The sequence below is a fragment of the Crinia signifera genome, chromosome 2, assembly GCF_055691185.1.
Source record: "Crinia signifera chromosome 2, ASM5569118v1, whole genome shotgun sequence".
NCBI classification, from domain to species: Eukaryota; Metazoa; Chordata; class Amphibia; order Anura; family Myobatrachidae; genus Crinia; species Crinia signifera.
Window position 1 is genome coordinate 298,926,970 of NC_139218.1, and position 20,703 is coordinate 298,947,672.

The window sequence follows — 20,703 nt, forward strand, 5'->3', positions numbered from 1 at the left end:
GCTATTTTCCTACTTTTCTTCAATCTTCTACAATTTTCCACAGAAGATAGTTTTTTCTTTACTTAGAATGGACTGATGATCCCAACAACCACAATTAGACAACCATACACCAGAGGCAGAGGCGAAATTAAGTATTGTCTGCAGGCTGAACATGAGGTTTAAAGTGACTTGAAGAGAACGAGATTAGGAAACCAACAAAGCTTGAAAGTTACCTACATTTTAATGTTACAATGTGAAGCAAATGACATTTAGATTGCTGGAGATGAATCTATTTCCAGAAGCAGCAGAACATAAATGCGACACTGTATTTTTTTATCCATATTTATTTATTTACTTTTTTTAATAGAATGACCTCTAAGCAACTCCAATATATTTTTCTTTACTCATTTATCTGCAGCATTGGTGGTCTTGACTGTAATTATTGATATTTCAGGTGAGTGCATGGGCTTCATTCTGTTGAGAACGCCGAGTTCGTGGAGAAGAAGGAATCTGCACAGCAGGATGCAAATTTAGGCATTGATTTATTTTTTTTAAGGACACTGAAAGGCATGGGTTACATATATTTGCTTAAATTGTTCTGTAATGAAATATCCTCAGTCAAGCAGTGCGCAATGATTCAACACAATAGCTCACCTCTAAAATTGTTCTAATGCCTACACAGTGATTCTGATTCACTGTAAGCAGATAGCAGTTTAATATTATGCACAGTGCACATCGATGAACCCTGATCTGCAGCTGCTTGCTTACATAAAACATTTTATGTGATACAGTTTGTGCAGAAGCATAGAAAGGGAATTGAGAGAGAAGCAATCGTTGCCAGGTCTATATTGCACAAATGTTATAAAATTAGAAGATGCAAGTGAGTGTGTATCCAGAAGACAACAAATACATGTGGGAGACAAATGGAAATAGATACAAATGTCTTTTTCTCAAAAGGAAGCATAAAATATGGATGTCTTCGTAAATGGTCCTGTAGCACTATATACAGGTTGGTTTTGTGTGTGGATTGTGATATTCAGTTAGGTTGGAGAATATGGAATGTCGAGATTTCAGATCATAACCAATCAGGTAGTGGAGTGGATGTATGGAGAAGTGAGCCAGTGGAAAAGTGGCCCATGGCAACCAGTCATCTGCTCTGTATAAATGTATGCAAATGATAGATGTTACTTCAGAGCTGATTGGTTGCCATGGGCCACTTCCTGTCCCTTAGCATGTTCTGTATAAATGTATGCAAATTATAGATGTTACTTCAGTGCTGATTGGTTGCCATTGGCCACTTCCTGTCCATTAGCACTGCTTCATACATCTACCTCTGTGTTTGTACAGTGTGAGTACATTCATAGCCTAGGCAATTGAACCAACAAGAACCCAGAAAGTTCCAAATGTTTTCCAGGCCGTAAACCATTTATTACCTCAACACAGCCCCAGGGGAGTGGGACTGAGCTACACAGGCTTTAGCTTCTTGATTGGGATTTTGACTTTAGCTTGAACTGAGAGGCTTTTCTACACATCATGGCTGAATGACATTGGCTGAAGGTAATCCCATCTGTCTCTGTCTAGACGGCTCTCGGCACCAGTTTGCATTGCTCCCTCTCCCTGCGTTGTTGGTGTTTCTTGCCATATCTAGAAATTTGACAAGAAAATCAATTACTGATCAAGCTGCAATGTGTGCCTGAATATGATTGAATGCCGCACATTACAACTGTATGTTTAGCTTGTTCAGCAAATGAAAAGGAGAAATAAAACCCCAGTGTGTAAAGGCATGTAGCAGATGAGAATTCCTCTCTCCCTGTATGTGTAATGAAGTAATCAGACATATGGGAGGTTTGCTTACAAAACATATGAAATCATCCTAAACTACATGGCATGGTTCAGCTGGCAGTACGGCTTAAAGTTGCTATTTTCTTAATGTCTTTTTATTGCAAATGATTAGCTTTAATAAGCCAAGCAGGTGATTTTTAGGTCTTGGAACATATCCTATTCTACAGAAGCAAATTGGCTGAGACATGTTCTGTATAAAGATATACCAGTCACATTTATCACTATGAATAACCTGAGAGTGGAATTCAACAAAATAGTATTTTATGTTGCATAAACCAAAAACAATTAGAATGTTCAAAATGAACTATATAATTGTTTTTTAAACAGTGAATATTTATTATCCAATGTGCTGCCAAATCAGCATTGATTTCCATTGTTTGTTAGCTTTTCTTAATGATTAAACACGTTCTAAAAAAAAAGGGATGAGTTTAGAAGGATGTCAATCTAAAACTCAAACTGATCAGTAGCTAGGAAAGCTTTGTAAATGAATTAAGTACTTAATCGTATGCATAGACACAAAGTCACTGTTATATGTAATATTTACTTTTTTTTTTATTGTTTCTAAAACATTTATGGATACACAATATTTACTCCATGGGATATGGTTTGTTCAAATTTATCTTGTTTTATAATTAAAAAAAAAAAAAAAAAAGTACAAAAATAACAACCTAGGTTGAACTATAACAACCTAGGTTGAACTAGATGGACGCAAGTCTTATTTCAGCCTTACCTACTATGAGGTCCGAAGCGCCAGTTAGCAGCAGAATGATTAATTCGAGCACAAGCCAGTTAATCTGGCTGAGCAAATTTAAACCCCAAGGTGTAGGTTAATGCAAGCCCCCTTTAAGATGTTTTAGAGGGGTTGCTGCTTTCAGAGGTAGATTTATTAAGCTCAGTGAAGTGATAAATTGTCTGTTTTTTATCACCGGCCAATCAGCTCCTAACTTTGAAGTCACAGGCTGGGTTTGAAAAATGACAGGTAGGAGGTGATTGGCCGATGATAAAAATTGAGGCTCGCGAGACCTGGGGATATATAGTTCCCGGCGGTCGGCGCCATTTTCAAACAGGCTGGTGATTTCAGACAGCACGGATGTGTCCATGCTGTCTGCTGAGCGGAGTGGGGGGGATGACATGCTGGGGGGGGATGATTTATGCATAGGGGGCTGCTGCTAGTGGTACAGAGGGGGCTACATTATTTTAATTCAGCAAAAAAAAAAAAAATTAAATGACTGCTGCCAGTGCACAGTATAAGTCCAGGGTGCCCACATGTGTGCTGCATCCGTCCAGGGTGCCCGCATGTGTGCTGCATCAGTCCAGGGTGCCCACATTTGTACTGTATCCATCCAGGGGTGCCCACATGTGTGCTGTATTTGTCCAGGGGTGCCCACATTTGTACTGCATCCATCCAGGGGTGCCCACATGTGTGCTGTATTTGTCATGGGGTGCCCACATTTGTGCTGTATCAGTCCAGGGGTGCCCGCATGTGTACTGTATCCATCCAGGGGTGCCCACATGTGTGCTGTATTTGTCCAGGGGTGCCCACATGTGTGCTGTATCAGTCCAGGGGTGCCGTGTGCCGTATACTTCTATGGGTGCCCCCTTGTGTCCTGTATCAGTCCAGGGGTGCCTGCATGTGTGCCATATAATTCCATGGGTGCCCCCATGTGTCCTGTATCAGTCCTGGGGTGCCCGCATGTGTGCCGTATAATTCCAGGGGTGCCCCATGTGTCCCTTATCAGACCAGGGGAGCTGCCCTTTTTTTTTTATGAAAATAAAAAGAAGGTGTTTTTTTTTTTTTTTTTACTGCAAGGGCTGTTAAATGCGCTGTAGTCCAGGGGTGAGCCAAGAGTGCTGTATAATTCATGGGGTGTTGCTAAGTAAGGTGTGCTGCTCTTTTTTATAATTAAAAGAATACACATTTTTATTTTTACTGCAGGAATTTGTCTGCCGTATAATTCCATGCCTGCCGCCATGTGTGCCGTAACAGTCCAGGGGTGCCGCCATCTGTGCCGTATAATTCCATTAATTCCATGTGTGCTGTATCAGGTCAGGGGTGCCACCATCTGTGCCGTATAATTCCTGGGGTAAGCCAAGTCTGCCAATTCATGGGGTGCTGTCAAGTGTGCTGTATTAGTCCAGGGGTGATGCTAAGTGTGCCGTATCAGTCCAGGGGTGATGCTAAGTGTGCCATATCAGTCCAGGGGTGAGCCAAGTCTGCCAAATAATTCCTGGGGTGAGCCAAGTCTGCTGTATAATTGATGGGGTGCTGCCAAGTGTGCTGTATTAGTCCAGGGGTGATGCTAAGCGTGCCATATCAGTCCAGGGGTGATGCTAGGTGTGCCGTATCAGACTAGGGGGATGCTAAGTGTGCCATATCAGTCCAGGGGTGATGCTAAATGTGCCATATCAGTCCAGGGGTGATGCTATCTGTGCCATATCAGTCCAGGGGTAATTCTAGGTGTGCAGTATCAGCCTAGAGGGGATGCTAAGTGTGCCATATCAGTCTAGTGTTTGTGCCGCACACTTGTGTGGCTTATCATAGTTATCCAGGTACCTCGGTGCAACCTTTTGCCCTAAAAACAATATTGTAAGGTGTGAGCTGTTCAGAATAGACTGGAAATGAGTGGAAATTAATGTTATAGAGGTTAATATAGCGTAGGAGCAAAAAATAAAAACCAAAATTCTGCGATTTTAGCAGTTTTTATGCTTTTTTAACAAAAAATCAGAACCCAAAACCCAAAAAATCCAAACACAAAACACTTAGGAGGTGTTTTGCCAAAACCCATTAGAACCCAAAACCTCAAGGTAATCAGAACCCAAAACCCAAAACCCGAAAAGTGGCCGGTGAACATCCCTACTTAGGACCCCAATAAAAGCCAGCAAAATCACCAGTAAAAAACTAACTTCTTTTTTTACCTATGTGCTGCCCTGGAGTGAGTGGTTTTTGCTGGCTTTTTTGGAGGTCCTGTGCCCCAGATTCAATCTTCTTAGTATTAGGGACCCACCAGAGATACCAGCGCAATGTTGATGCTGGTTGGTGGGAAAATATTTCTTGGCCACGGAATATACAGCACTAAGAACGGGTATGGATCATTGGATAGACAGCAACTAGGTCGACCTAACCCATGTCAACCTTCAGTCATGTCGACCTTCAATCATGTTGACCTAGTAGTGTCGACCTAATGCTTGTCGACCTAATGCTTGTAGACCTAGTGACCGTATCCCCTAAGAACTTTGATTATTGATTAATAATAGGGACTGAGCATCTGCACTGTATGTTTTTCTCTGTATATCTAGGTGCAGGTCAAATGTGGCTCACCCTTTTATATTCTGGAAATTTAGTGGACAGAAAAGTACAGCATCGGTCACATTTCAAACCAGTCATGATGGTCATGTGTTGTGGTAGGATGCAGTGATTAGAAAACAGTTCTCTGATTTAGAGGAGGCCTCTGCCTCCACCAGCATTCTGAAGGTGAGAATGCCGGGAAAATCTGCATTAACCCCAGCTATGACATCTACAGTACTACAGTATATCTCAGAATTAATTTAAGGGGCAGATAAGTATGTTGTGTGCATGAATGGCTGTATGCGTGTATTGTATGTTAAAAAGCTCTACTTTCCTGGGTGTCAGTGTGTATTTGTTGCAACATCGGTCATGCTGTGGGACTACAAGTCCCAGCTAGCCCTTTAATACCCCAAATGCTGAAATTTGTGGTTCTCCAAGTTCTTGCAGGTGGGAGAGACTTGCTGGGACTTGATGTTCCGCAGCACAACCCAATGTTATATTTCTATTTTTTACCACAAAATATTAAGCTTGGACCTTGTATAAAACGTGTACCTTGGCTGTGGCATGACACCGCTGTGTGCTATATAATTCCAGGAGTGCTGACATAAGTAGCGTATCAGTCCAGGGGTGCCACTAAGTGTGCCGTATAATACCAGGGGAGCCATCATGTGTGCCTTATAATTCCTGGGGTGCAGCCCTGTGTGCCGTATAATTCCAGGGGTGCTGCCATGTGTGCCATATAATTACAGGGATGCTGCCATATGTGCCATATAATTCCAGGGGTGCTGCCCCATGTTTACTGTATCAGTCCAGGGCAGTGGTGTATCTACCGTGAGGCAGAACATGCGGCAGCTTGGGGGAGCGGCACCAGCGGGGTCTGTGGTGGGCGCACTGATATTAGGCTGCCGCTGGCTGCCATTGTCAGTGAAATCAGGGCCGTAACCAGGGCCAGCGCCACCACTAGGCAGCTCTAGGCATTTGCCTAGGGCGCCGGTACCTGGAGGGCCGCAGTTCGCCCCTCACCCCCAGCGAACTGTGTAAAAAAATTGCTGCCCCGGCGTCCCTGCAGTGCTGGGGCGGTCAGGGGTGTATAAAGCTGGCTGCGGCCGGCGGGGTCCCTGTAGTGAATAGCAAATAACTAGCGCTATGCGCGCGGCGGCACGGGAAGCGCTAGTTATTTGCTATTCTCTACAGGGACCCCGCCGGCCGCAGCCAGCTTTATACACATCACGGCGCCGCAGGTACCCCTACGGCACGGACACCCCTGACCACCCCAGCACTGCAGGGATGCCGGGGCAGCATTTTTTTTACACAGGTACCACCCCCCCCTCCCTCCCCCGGACACTGGGGCGCCTCCACCCCGACTAGCCTGGGGCGCTCCGGTGCCTTGCACCGGCACTGGCCGTAACTAGGGGGGCCTGGGTGCGGATCATAGGGGTGCTAGAGAGTGAGCTAGTCACTCTGTTGTGGCTGCCAATGTGCCTGCACATTGCCGCCGGGACCCCTGCATACTCACTCGGAAGCGCTCCCATCTCGACTCCCGGCTCACCAGGCAAGCTCTCCACCTGCCAAGCTCCAGCTTCACTGCAGATGCCTGTCATCCTCGGGGGCCTCCTCACCGCAAACGTCCGCGTGGGACCAAGGTGCACAGCTGACTGCTGCATAGGTGACTAGACAGGTCCTGCTGCCCAACTCCAGACACCCCTCCTCCAGTTTCAGGACCTCCAAGGGACACGGACAGCTGAAGGCCCAGCAAAAGCTCCCAGGGAATATATTGTCCTACACCCGCCTCCACCACACAGAACCTCAATGAGCACCAGGTAAAAAACATAAAAAAAAAAAAAATTGGGGGGGGGGGGGGGTCGCCCCAGGCACCAGCAGTCCTAGTTTCAGTGACACTGACAGTGGGCGGGCCATCCTGCAGGCACATAGCGCTACAAGCTGCCACCGCCACCTGGATCATCCCCGCTGCTGCACATAGTTAAAGGGGGACTGTCGGTCAGACCGTCAGCTCCTTGGGGCAGTGTGCAGAAAGGAGAGGGGCAGCGTGCAGCCTGGCCCGGCATGTGTGTGGGGGGGGTGTCACACAGGGGATGGGCAGTGGCAAGCTGGGCTGGGATGGTGCCAGTGCACTTTCAAGTATATAGGGCCGGTGGCCATAAGAAATGCCCTGGAAGGGACCAGGGGGGACACAAGGAGGCATGTGGTGGGAAGGACCAGGGGGGACACAGGGAGGCATGTGGTGGGAAGGGACCAGGGGGGACACAGAGAGGCATGTGGTGTAAAGGGACCAGAGGGGACACGGAGAGGCATGTGGTGGGAAGGGACATGGGGAGAGACAGAGAGGTAATGTGTAGGGGGGGGGGGGGGGCGTATAAAAATATTTTGGCTTGGGGGAGCAAAATGTATAGTTAAGCCACTGGTCCAGGGGTGCCGATAAGTGTACTGTATAAATCCAGGGGTGTCACTATGTGTGCTGTATAATTCCAGGGGTGCCACCATGTGTGCCCTATAATTCCTGGGGTGCTTCCCTATGTGCTATATAATTCCAGGGGTGCTGCCAAGTGTGCCATATAATTCCAAGGGTGCTGCCATGTGTGCTGTATCAGTCCAGGAATCCTTTATCAATCCAGTTTTTGTGCTGACCACTTCTGTTGCTTAGCTTAGTCATCCAGCTACCTACTTTTGACCTAAAAACAATACCTGTGAGCTGTGAGGTGTTCAGAAAAGACTGGAAATTAATGACAATTAGTGTTGCTGAGGTCAAGAATATCGTGGGAACAAAAAAATGATGTGATTTAAGCAGTTTTTATTTTTTTATATATATATATATATATATATATATATAAAAATACTGATCTAAAACCAAAACCAGCAAGGGTGTTTTTGGCAAAACCAATACAGATCCAAAACGCAAAGGGGATCCACGTTCAAAACCAAAACACAAAATAGGAAAAATGGCCAGGTGCACACCCATAATATGGATGCAAAAGTGAATAATTTGCATAACAAGGTGGAATCTCTAAATGATGTTTTTTTTTCAAACTGATCATATAAAAAAAATCGAATAATAGATACAGTATAATATAACCCTGATATAGTAAAAGATATGTCAAAAGTCTAAGAAGGCTAATGGTTCCACTATTCTAAACATTGATCAAATAGTGTGATCAAACCATTTTTTTTTTTTGCATATTTCTAAACTGGCTCTGTTCTGTTTTTTTTTTTTTTTTAGGTGATTTCAGATATAGGGATGGCAATTTGGCAAGAACTCTGGTTTAGGATACAGAATGACCATCTTATTTCCTAGGATGTAGAGTTCTACCTTTCAGAAAGGTAATAAGAGATGATAGAAATAGGCAGTTTATGCACAAACATCTGATGGAAATGGAAGAGACAGAAGGACAACTGAGCAGAATTTATGGAAGCAGCTATTCAAATTGCTGTCAAACTGACAACACCTCTGCATTTTAACATATTTTAGTACCACCTGCTCTATTCCTTACTTTTGCTCAGTCTGCACTGTGACTTCATTTGGAAGCAGCTCCTTGTTCAGCTGAAAATTGTTTCAAAATTTATGTCTATACAACAAATTTGATTACTAGAGAAAATAATGGTTTTAAGGTCCCTGCCAATCATACTGAGCTATCGCCATTTACATTAATGGAATGGAGCATCAGTTATCTTCTTTACTGTGGGTTTATCCATCCTCATGGACAGTATTTAACAATACAGTCCATGAGAATGCAGCTGACATACAGTACTGTATATGAACCATGTATCAGATTTTTATGGTTAATTAACATCATTACAATTATCAAGATTTCAGTAACAAATCTGCTTTATCAATAGTTTTTTTTTTTTTTTTAAAGAGATAGCTTGCTCTTGAAAAGTAAAATAACATTTGGGGGTTATTTACAAAACATCATTATGTAGATTGCGGTGCCCCGAATTTAGTTTAAGGCTGATATTTAAGAAATGTCTTTTTAAATATTGGACATAAACTTGTAAAATAGAACTGGGTTTTACAACTTACTGCTTCACAAATAAATGTAATGTTGGTGTAAGGGATTGATGAGGGGTATATGTATGAAGCAGAGATAAGGAAGGAGAAGTGAGCCAGTGGAGAAGGTGCCCATGGCAACCAATCAGATGCTCTGTTTTATTTAATATTATGCAAATTATAGATGTTACTTCAATGCTCATTGGTTGCCATGGGCAACTTCTCCACTGGCTCACTTCTCCTTCCTTATCTCTGCTTCATACATCTGCCCCTGAGTGGTTTGACATCTAGATCTGATAAGGGCATTGCAGCTTCCCTTAGAATGCTGCTGTTCCTATGTTTTATTGCTTCCCTAACTTTTTTGTCCAACCATGTCAGGTTTATACTGTTGATAGTAACCGTATTTCCCTTTGGGATAAATGTATTTGTTAGTGTATCCAGCAACTTTTTGAGGGTTTCCCACATTTCCTCCGCATTTCCCCCTTAGAGTATGTAAACAATTTGAAATTAACCTTCTTAAATTACGTATTTAAGATTGTCCCTTATTTTGTCGTTTACAGAAGCTAACGTCTAGTGAAACCATGTTGTGGTCACTGTTTCCCAGATGTTCTATTACTTTGGTGTTTGATACTAAATCCACATTATTTGTTAGTATTAAGTCCATTACGAGTAGGTGTTTCTACTGATTGTGTATGATGCTGGTCCTTCAGTAAGTTTAGCAATTCTCCACTTTTAGCTAAAGTGCTAGTCTCATTAGTCAATGGGTTATGGTATAGCGGGTCAACTGGGGTAGATAGATCGGCCATGTTCTGGTTGACCACCCTTAGTTGATCCCTCTGTTAGACAGCTGAAGATAGTCAGCGGCCACTAGAGTGGCAGTAATACTAGTTAGATGCCAGAGGGTGATCAGCAGGACCATGGGCAATGGTCACAAGGTCAACAGGAGTTTTTCAAGTATGTGCACAGTGTGCGGTCGCCATGGTTCGGGCACAGTGCATCACTATACTCAACTCACTATTCTATTCTAACTCTGTCCACTTGGATAGTAAAAGTATGATCCAATTGGACCGGCACCAAAAATACTGAAAAACTCCTGTTGACCATGGTCCTGACAATCATCAGCTGGCTTCTAACTAGCATTATTGCAGCTCTGGCGGCCTCCGTCTATCTTTAGCCATCTAACTAAGTGGGTTCAACAGATGGTGGTCGACCATAACATGGTCTGTCTACACCTGGTTGACCCGGCATCTCGATACTCAGTCACTGTTTGGATAGTTAAAATGCCCAAAATTAGTACCTGCCCCTGTTCTACTGATTTACTGGTATGTTGTAAAAGTAGTACCATATGCCTTTCTTTTGTGTTAGGTGGTTTGTATCATACCCAGTGGCATAGCTACATATGTGGCAGACCCCATGGCGGCTTGGGGGAGCGGCGCCAGTGCGGTCTGTGGTGGGCGCCGCTGGCTGAACTGACAGGTGGCCCAGGCAGCAGTATGCTACATATGCACGGGGCGGGGACCCGCTCATTCAATATGCACTGCACTGGGTCCCCGCTTATTAGATATGTATGGAGTGGCGGTGCCTGTAGTCCATCGCCTCGCGCCGTCTTGTAGGGGAGGGGGAGGGCACAAGAATTTTTTTGGGCAGGGGGGAGAAAAATTTCGGTACTTGTTTCCTAGCACGGCGCCCACGATTTTTATCTTACAGCATCTTATACATCTCCTCGCATCACATACAATATAGTGGCATGCGATGCGATTTTTAATTGTACAAGCACCCAGATGGGTGATTACAATGTTAAATGCACCCTCATTGTGAACACCACCCCCACTATCAACGCCAACCCGAAGCGTGGCGAGCGTAGCATCTTACAGCATCTTATACATCTCCTCGCATCGCATACAATATAGTGGCATGCGATGCGATTTTTAATTGTACAAGCACCCAGATGGGTAATTACAATGTTAAATGCACCCCCATTGTGAACGCCACCCCCACTATCAACGCCAACCCGAAGCGTGGCAAGCGTAGTGATCCCACGAGGGGCGGCGTTACGCGTCCTCCAACCTTTTCATAACCCCACTATCCACGTCGGCGTGGAGTTGATTTTAGATAGATGACTTAACATGTATTCCGCGTCCCCTCGCCACGCTTCGGGCTCGGTGCTCACCACACTATCTAAAATCAACTCCACGCCGACGTGGATAGTGGGGGTATGAAAAGGTCAGAGGACGCGTACCGCCGCCCCTTGCGGGTTCGCTGCGCTCGCCATGCTTTGGTTTGCCATTGATAGTGGGGGTGGCGTGGACAATGGGGGTGAATTGGAAGTAAAGAAAACAATCGCAGTCCCAGTAGCAGATTGTCTTTCGAATTATAACTTCCCCTAACACCACAATCTGCCTTCGAACCTGAGATTCCTTGTCCCCCACTAAGATTGATGTGCCAGACGCCTGGATGCTAGTGCAATTGGAAGCCTACTTCCTGTCACGCCTATCACCTTGCAAATGGTTAGCAAAGAAAAAAGTAGCAGACATCGCACATGTGCATTGTGGCCCATACACATGTGCAGTGTATCATTAATTTGCCACTGTGTGAATTCACAGCCATGCGATCTTATCTGAATTACCCCTTATGTGCCTGGGGCATATTGGGATGAAAACCAACATGGGTAATTTCTGGAAGTAACCCTAATGGGTATTAGGGGGGGCAGTATTTTCTCTCCTCATAGGTATTGATTCTAAGGTGGTCACAGTCATGGCCTTCCTTTCTTCTTTTCCTGCATTCACATCTGCAACTTTATGCTACTGATGTTACAATGTCCATCCCTGGTGTACACTCATTCATCGAATGTGCAAGGAATTAAACTCCCTGTCATTGTCTATAGACATTAGAATCATGCTTTCTTAGACACCCCCATTGGTGAGATCATTAAAACTTTCCCCAGCCCTATGCTAGATGAAGACCATCCTTCTTGGTATGGCATCCATTGTGAGCAGTGCAGCCTCTCTGTGGCCCTTATTCTGATCTGTGCGGCCGGAGCCGCATACGTTGCTCCGGCCGCACAAACCAATCCCCGCCTACAATACGGATCGCCACGGCCGTCCGTACGCGGACGGCTGGCGATCCGCATGAAAATGGTGGGGCGTACGCCTCCACCATGGTTGGAGCTGCCCCCTGCATTCGATGGTCGGCGACCATCGAAGGCAGGGCCGCACGCTCCACCAGCTCCCGCAAGCTTAGACCACACGGACAATCGTCCGTGTGAAAGCTTGTATGGGGGCGGAGAGCTGACATCCGGCGATGTCAGCTTTCCGCCCCCATCACTGGCGTCATAGCCTCATTACCATGCATACGCCCCGCGTTTGCATGGGAACGCCCATGAAACGCTGGGCGTATGCATAGGGTAATGAGGCTATTAAGCCCCTCACGCCCCTATACGCCCCCTTTGCGGCGTATACATTTTTTGTGCGGCGATTTCCCCTGCACATGCGCAGAGTGACCTCTGCGCATGTGCAGAGTGAAAACATCGGCGGTACGGCCGCACGCGGGCCGTACCGCCGAGATCAGAATAAGGGCCTGTATGCTGTGACTATTAGCAACACACATGTGTCATTCCAATAATACACCCATACTGTGATACATCTGATTAACCATCCCCCTGTAACTGCCCAAGGACACCTAACAAATTTCTAATATACTTTTTGTGTTCTCTGTACTGCAGCCCTTTACCAACACCATCAGGATACATGTACGGTGCATCTCACACACATGCACAACTGAAATAGTGTCTGGAAATCAGGTCTGTAATGTTGTACTTTGTTTTATATAATAATTACAAAATGGACAGAAAAATAAATAGAACAAATACATGTAATAAGAATTCTGGCTGTCTTCAATATGTTCATTATTAACAGCTGACTTTATGGTGCGCATCGCACCAAACATGCTGGAGCATACTACATCATATATTAAAAAAATGTGCCATCATATTTTTTATTCAGATTTTGGTAGACCATATAAGAAAATAATATAGACAGCCTCATTGGCCCTCCATAAGAAAAGAACAAACACACAAATGATCCTTAAAAGGAAATAAAATAAAACACATTGGCCCTCACCTCCTTCCTGGTTCTGCTGCTGCTGCACAAGAGGGACAGCTAGTGATGTCACTGTGCTCCAGCTGGGTAGGAGGGCTGACAAAGGGGGGCCCAGGGGTACAGTAAGCAATCCACCCCCTTTAATCTGGCTATGCTCTGTGCTGTTGTGTGTGTGATGGGCCTCTCTGCATATCTCCCAACTTTAGGCTTTGCAGAATCGGGGTTGGAGGTGTAACCCAGCCAAAAAGGGACTAGGCCACTGAAGGGCGTGGTCTAGCGCTGTGACCCCCATTGTTGTGGGCATGTGACAATCTATCCCTGAGCAGCCCTCTCCACCCTGTTAGATACTGTGGGCATAGCATCTCTTAAGCGATTGACCCACAGGACAGTGTCCAATTAGCAGGACTGTTTATCTGTAAACAGGAGAGCTGGGCAGTATGCCTCTGTGCTGTTGCTGTTTGATGGGCCCCTCTTTGCTGCCATGTGTAAATAGTCCCTCTGTGTATCTGTGCAATAGGCTGATCTTTGCTGCTTTGTGTGAGGGGCCCTTCTGTGCTGCTGCTGGTATATAAGAGCCCGCTCTGTGCTGCTTTGTATCAGGGTTCCTTTTTGCTGCTTCTGTGTGAGAGCCCACTCTGTGCTGCTGTAAGGGCCCTTCTGTGTTCTATATGAGAACTGGGGGGGCGGGACTTTATAATAAGTGAATTGTGATTGGTAGTTTTCCTGCAGTGCATACATTGAGCACACACTGAATAGAAAAATACTCCTGGGAGGGGCAGAACGAGCTGTTAATGTTGACTGTTAAAAAGTCATCACTAGATTAAACCTTTTACTTCCTTTTTACTGTAGTCAGGGCAGATATGCGGCGGCAGACATTTTCTCAGTGTCTCCAAGAAATATAACAAAACTTCTGAACACTGCTGTTCTGATCACTGCGGAAAGCTAAGAATCAATGGAGAGCACAGGGTCCAGCACAGCAGGAATTGTCCTACTATGATTGAGCTGGCAATATTTTGACTTCATTACCAACGTTAATTTGATGCATCAAAACCCATTACTCTCAAGTTGCTTATCCAAGGCATTGAAACAGATTGTTTCTCACCAAATATAAACTGTATACCAGCTCTTTGTATCTAGAATGGCTGCAGAACTCTGTACATCTGTTCTGTGATATGCTGTCTATAAGGCTTCTGTTATTGCTACTAAACAATAGAAATTCAGGATACCACATTCAATGTGTATTTTCCTTATTTCTATATAATGTAATATACAACAGTCAAGTTTGATAAAAAAAAAAAAGATTCTATAAAATCTCTCAGCATGGGAGGAGATTGTACTGTAGGGTAATCAAGTCAGTACTGCTTGCTCAGAGCTCTGCTTGTGTTCTTTAACCCTGTACTAACAGTGTCTCCTGAAGTGGACCAACGCGTTTCATTCAGAACAGAATATTTGAAAGAAAAACCCTTAATAAAAATGAAGGTACCACACCGTACTTTAGACTTAACCATCTTCTTTTGTGTTTAAATAATTTTGTCCAGTGTAATTTAAGAGTTAAAAAAGCCATCTAAAACATCACTAAACAGCTCTTTGTAACACAAAAATTAGTTAATTTAAATATAAAGACTTTTTCAATGTTTTTTTTTTAACAATGGTATATTTATTCTATGGTGGTTTTACAAGTCCCATAGTGTCCAGGATGCCATTGCATTGGACAAGCCTATGTCCAATGCTGCAGCAGTGGCTGCTGATCTCAGGGTAAGTCAGCAAGTACATATCTTACATACAATTGTACCTGTATGATTACATGTGCTGGATGCAGGGCCCGATTGAAGGTTCAATGTGACCTAGGCTATAATACACATACTGTATATCTCCCCTTGTAATGCCGTAAACACACGTGTATGGGCACTCAGGGACTCACCATTCATACTGCCCATGTGCATGTAAAGGTTACACTATTGGAATGTAGGATCTAATGCTTGTGGTGGGGTAAGGAGTCTTTGGCTTTAGGCTGCATGGCTGGCCCTGAAGACCAATGTACATAACATAATGGAATACATTAGGCCTTAATTGTATACCTTGGCTGTCACCTGAAAGGCGCACCGACCCCACACCCCTCAGTTCTGGCACCCGAGGCTGCAGTCTAATCAGGCTATTGGTTATTCTGGACCTGGCTGGCTCTCCACAGCAGACTTTGGTCAGAACTGCAGCCCAGGGGCCGCCCCAGACACTACTTGGGGCTACTAATTTGTGAGCAAGTCAAGTAAAGCTACATATGGGAGAGGCAGCTGGTCCTGAGATGTATACTTGCAGCCGTGAGCATTTGCCACAGCAGCAGAACTGATTGGATCCAGTCTGAGTTTTCCTAAAATGTATTGTGAATCAATGCCTGCTAATTAAGAACACCTTTGGTTTCTTGTAATATGTTTTTTCAGAACAGAGGGTCTGGGTTCCCAATGCCTTTTAGCAGCTGGGCAATAGGCTGAGGGGAATGTGTTGCCTGCTGAAAAACCTGCCATGCTGTAACCAGTGAAATGCCAAACTGTTAACCTAGAATGCTGAATGCCTGCTACAAATAAACAAGAGACTTCATCTCCATCCAGTGTATGTGATTCCTTGTCTATATATATATATATCTATATATATATATATATATATATATATATATATAATCAGAAAGGGAGGGGGGGGGTTGTGGCCTTTTTCCGCACTGTTAGGGTAGCAGCACTTCTATAGAACCTCACTGTTAATAAAGGCACAGGAGATAGAAATGGAAAAAGGAGAGCTATAGAAGTGGGCACTTAAACTTTCACCAGAAAAAGAACACAATAGTAAAATGTGTTTATTCTGAACATCAGTGCAAAAAGTTTTTATCTTCAGATTGGTGATCAGTAGAAATTAACCTACGCGTTTCATCTGATGAGGACTTCTTCAGGGGTGATCAGGATCTAAATGGTGAAACATTGGGCCTTATTTTGGTTCATTCTTTCTGACAAAATCCTTCTTAGATGGGCAAAACCATGTGCACTGCAGGTGGGGCAGGTGTTACTTGTGCAGAGAGAATTAGATTTGGGTGGGGTTTTACTTCAAAGTGAGATCTATATTGCAGTGTAAAAATAAAGCAGTCAGTATTTTCCCTGCACAGAAACAAAATTACTCACCCAAATCTAATTCTCTCTGCACATGTTACATCTGCCCCCCCTGCAGTGCACATGGTTTTGTCCATCTAAGAAGGATTTGTCAGAAAGAATGAACCAAAATAAGGCCCATTGTGCCGTAGATGAGTATAATCATAAAAATAGTTATTTTATTAAATACCTTAATTTACATAAAAAAGGGATAATCTGGGAGGAGACACGATGATGAAGAAGAAGAATGGAGGTGGGTGATATATATATATATATATATATATATATATCCATCCAATCCTGCCGGCACTCGGGTAGTCTCAATAACAGCTGCTCCAGGTGCCAGAAGTGCAATCGATACAGGTCCAGAATTACCCACCAAAGCGGGAATAAACGGCACTCGCGGAGACTTGAATAAATGCAAAAAAAAAGTGTATTGAACAAAACACAGGTATGTGGGGGACGTTTCGGGGTATCAGCCCCGTCCTCAGCCCCAAACCTACAGCCTAATGGTGGAGCGCTAACATAAAATTACATATGACGGGGGGCGTGGCCTGGCCAAGAAGCGGTGAGGCTGCTTTTCATTGAGGCTCCCTTGCCCATCCAGAATCGGGGCCGTTTTACCCTGACATTGGACACCCTCTCCTCCCCTCACTGACCCTACCTGATTGCTGCCGAAGAGGGGCACCGAACGAGACCTTCCGCAGGTCCGGGAGACGCAGGGAAGCTGTGCTGCGGGACGCGGCCTAGCCCTCTTCAGACGCCGGGACCTCGATTTATGGACACAGCCGCTGGCTGAGCTCCGTGGCGCACCGAACGGACGCAGCGGCGGTCGGAGCCGCGGCGTTTTTCCTCTGCTGCCTCCGGTCCCCCCCAGCTACTAGCAGGCTTCGTGACAGCGGCCTCAGGACACCTGGAGCTGAGGTAGGAGACGCCGCACACCAACGCCGCACACCCTGTGAGACCCTGCTGCCTGGAGTGACGGCGGCCATCTTGCAGGCGCATCACTCTCTCCCTCGTCGGCCAGAAAATCCCTGGAGCCTGGGTCCTCTCCAGCTCACGCCCTGAGGCTCTGACTAACACCTGGGGAGACTGCCACCTGGGGAGGCTGCCCCAATAGAGTACCAGGCGGAACCTGCGACCACCATTTTGGGGTCACAAATAAAAACATACCAGCCCAGGGGCGAGTGGCTCTAAGCGAGCTGAGCACCCTCCTTTGCCTTTCCCTGTACCTGGGGTGGACTGGCAGACCCAGAGACCCTTCCACATACCTGAACCAAACACTAAAAAGTCAGGTCTGCCAGTGACCAATCCCTCACTGCCTGCCCAACACTTGGTCCCATATAAAAACCTTCTCAATCCAGCCTGGACTGAACCTGCCTATAACCACAGCCTCAATTCTGCAACAGCAGCCTGTCCCATACCTGCTGAAAAGGGAGACCCCTCCCCCAGCTTCGTACTGAGGACCTCAATTTTCAAAAAAGCTAACACTGGCTCTTTTACAGTGCAATAAGCCTCCCTAACTAGACAACGTTCCCGGGCAAAGACCCTCTGCATTTAAGCCCGCCCACAATAACTTTCTCCAGCAAGTACAAGCTACTGGCACATCCGCCTTCACCTGCTCGACCGGACCACTGATTTGGCATGTGAGTGTATGAATATTCGTGATGGCCCCAAAAAACCCCACGATGGCTGAGTGATCCCACTCAGGGGGGATGGCGGCGAAATCCCACTGCATCAGACCTATATACGCAACAAAGGCCATGAGATAAGAGATATACTCTAAAATGGACTGTGAACCTCAACAATAAAACTTCAACCAACTTCTGCCTGTGCTCCTATCTCCTCCCTCCCATAACAGGTGATTCTGAACCTAACCACTGCACTGTACCCTACACAGTCACTTACCTTAATGAGTGGACATACATGAGTTCCAAGAGACGTCGGGGAAAAGGGGGAAGCACTCGCTCTTCACAAACTCAGCCCACCGTTGACCTCCGAAAATACTTGAGGTCCCAGACAGACAAAGTGATGGCGACCCCATCGAACCCTGCCTCCCCAACCCACTCAGAGGTATCAGAGGGCACACCTGACTCAGGCGATACAACCTTACCCTCAGCACAAACAGATAACCGAGATCTGCAAAAAATTTTCAAACTTCTACAAACTCTGCCCACCAAAGCAGAAGTCCCCACGAAGGAGGACTTTATCTCCTTAGAGACCAAGCTACGAGACGTAGTCCATACGGAAGTATCCAGCCTTAAACAAGAACTGCTTCACCTCGGCTCACGAGTGGAATCTTTGGAAGCTGCAGGTGAAAAAACTGATGCCTTCAACAAATCCCTGGTGGATACAGTCAGATCACAGGCAGAGGAAATCCAGTCACTCCGCGAACACCTAGATGATATCGACAACAGAGGGCGAAGAAACAATCTGAGGGTAAGAGGTATTCCAGAAGACATTCCCTCGCAAAGCCTCAGCGATGTCCTCACAAAAATCTTTAATGGAATATTGGAAAATGATCCCAATGATTCTATAATCTTCGATAGAGCCCACAGAGCGCTCCGTCCTAGAGGCCTACAGTCGGATCGTCCTAGAGATGTAATCTGCAGGCTCCATTATTTCTCCCAGAAGGATGAAATCCTTAGGAAAACACGCTCCTCAACGGGCCTAGAACTCGATGGGCACCCAATCCAGATATTCCAAGATCTCTCCTGGCTCACACTTCAGTCCAGACGACAGATTAAGCCTCTGACAGACGCTATGAGGAAATTAAACATCAAATACAGATGGGGATACCCTTTCAGTATTACAGCATCCCATGGTGGGAAAACCGCGACACTCCGCAACCCTGAAGACCTGGACTCTTTTTGCGCTACCCTCGGCATACCACCAGTGAAAGCTCCTGAATGGCGCTCACTTCGTTCCCAGATCTCTCCTCCATCGCCCCCCGTGATGAACCCCCCATTTCAGATCGTCGAAAAGTCATCGAAGCCCCGCAGCAGGTCACAGTCCTCGAGATCTCCAAACTCCCCCTCCTTTGCACAACCAATAACCTGACTTATAACTACCATGCTGCTAGGACTTCAATTATCAGAAAACCCTGCAGAGGTCAGAGATCTTAGTTTAAACATTTATACAGTCATGTTACAATGTTATAGGTAAGCAGCCTCATAGAGGCAAGTATACTTAGCCTTATTGGTTCCATTTAACCGAAGTTTAGTCCACTCTCATGAGTGCCTCGGGGTCCAGTTATCCCCTAAACTCATATGTTAGAAATGTAATTTTGCATGTTTCAGTTAGTATTTATGTTCCTGATGTATTTGGGATGGGCCCTAGCCCAACCCCCTGTTGCCCCCCAATACACTGCAACTTACAGTCTCAGCCACAGGGATGGGAGCGTTTTTGCTCTCGCCTGGTGGACTGGGAGCAGTGTTGTTATTCCTGTTATGCCTATCTCTAACTCACTCAATGTTTTATAGATATGTGTTTTGTATTTCTGACTTTCTTCCCGTCCTTTCCTCACTCTCTTCCCCACGTCCCCTTTTCTACCCCCCATGCTGTGACTCTCAGAACACACCAAAAAACATACGCCGGATAGTACAACCAGTATGACTGATTTTAAACTCCTAACTGTTAATGCCAGAGGTCTTAATGTCCCTGAGAAAAGGTCCAGAGTGCTAAGAGAATTGAAGATAGAAAAAGCCGACATAGTGTTCTTACAAGAAACACATTTTAAAGAAGGGGCTTCCCCTCCTTTTGGAAATAGAGACTTCCCGGTAGGTTTCTTCTCCAACAATCCACTGGGCAAAACACTAGGGGTAGCTATCTTATTCTCTCGCCACATAAATGTAACTGATGTAGTCCCCCATCATCTGGTTCCAGGAAGAGCTCTCCTAATAACCTGTAAAATTTCTAATAATGAATTCTCTCTGCTTAATATTTATGCTCCCAATAAGAACCAACCGGCTTTCCTGGAAAAAGCGTTATCTCTAGCTCAGCCTCACCTACAGGGGGTCTTTTTGTGTGGGGGAGACTTTAATTGGATGATTGATCCTAGAATCGATTCATCGCAGGCTTCCATGCGCTACTCAGACAAACTCCACCGTAGAGTACGTAAGACCCTCCACTCCTACCAACTAGCAGATCCATGGCGTATCCAACATCCCCTGTCAAAAGACTATTCCTTCTATTCGAACCCCCATAATGTATACACCAGAATAGACTACATCCTGATATCACACAGATTCTTACACCTCGTCCACAAATCTAGTATTGGCCAGATTACATGGTCGGACCATGCGCCAGTATCCCTAACCGTTAACTACCCATCTCCATCCTCTAAGAAATACACTTGGAAATTAAACA

General features: G+C 45.4%; 1 long non-coding RNA gene across 1 annotated transcript in view; it reads right to left on the reverse strand.

Moving 5' to 3' along the window:
* Nucleotides 1-320: 320 nt before the first annotated feature.
* The window catches only part of LOC146057534 (uncharacterized), a 32,354-nt gene continuing 11,971 nt past the window's right edge, over nt 321-20,703 (reverse strand). The window contains exons 2-3 of the long non-coding RNA XR_014469741.1: nt 1,413-1,623; nt 321-489 (exon numbers count right to left, since the gene is read on the reverse strand). This is a non-coding gene — a long non-coding RNA (uncharacterized LOC146057534). The remainder of the gene's footprint in view (nt 490-1,412; nt 1,624-20,703) is intronic.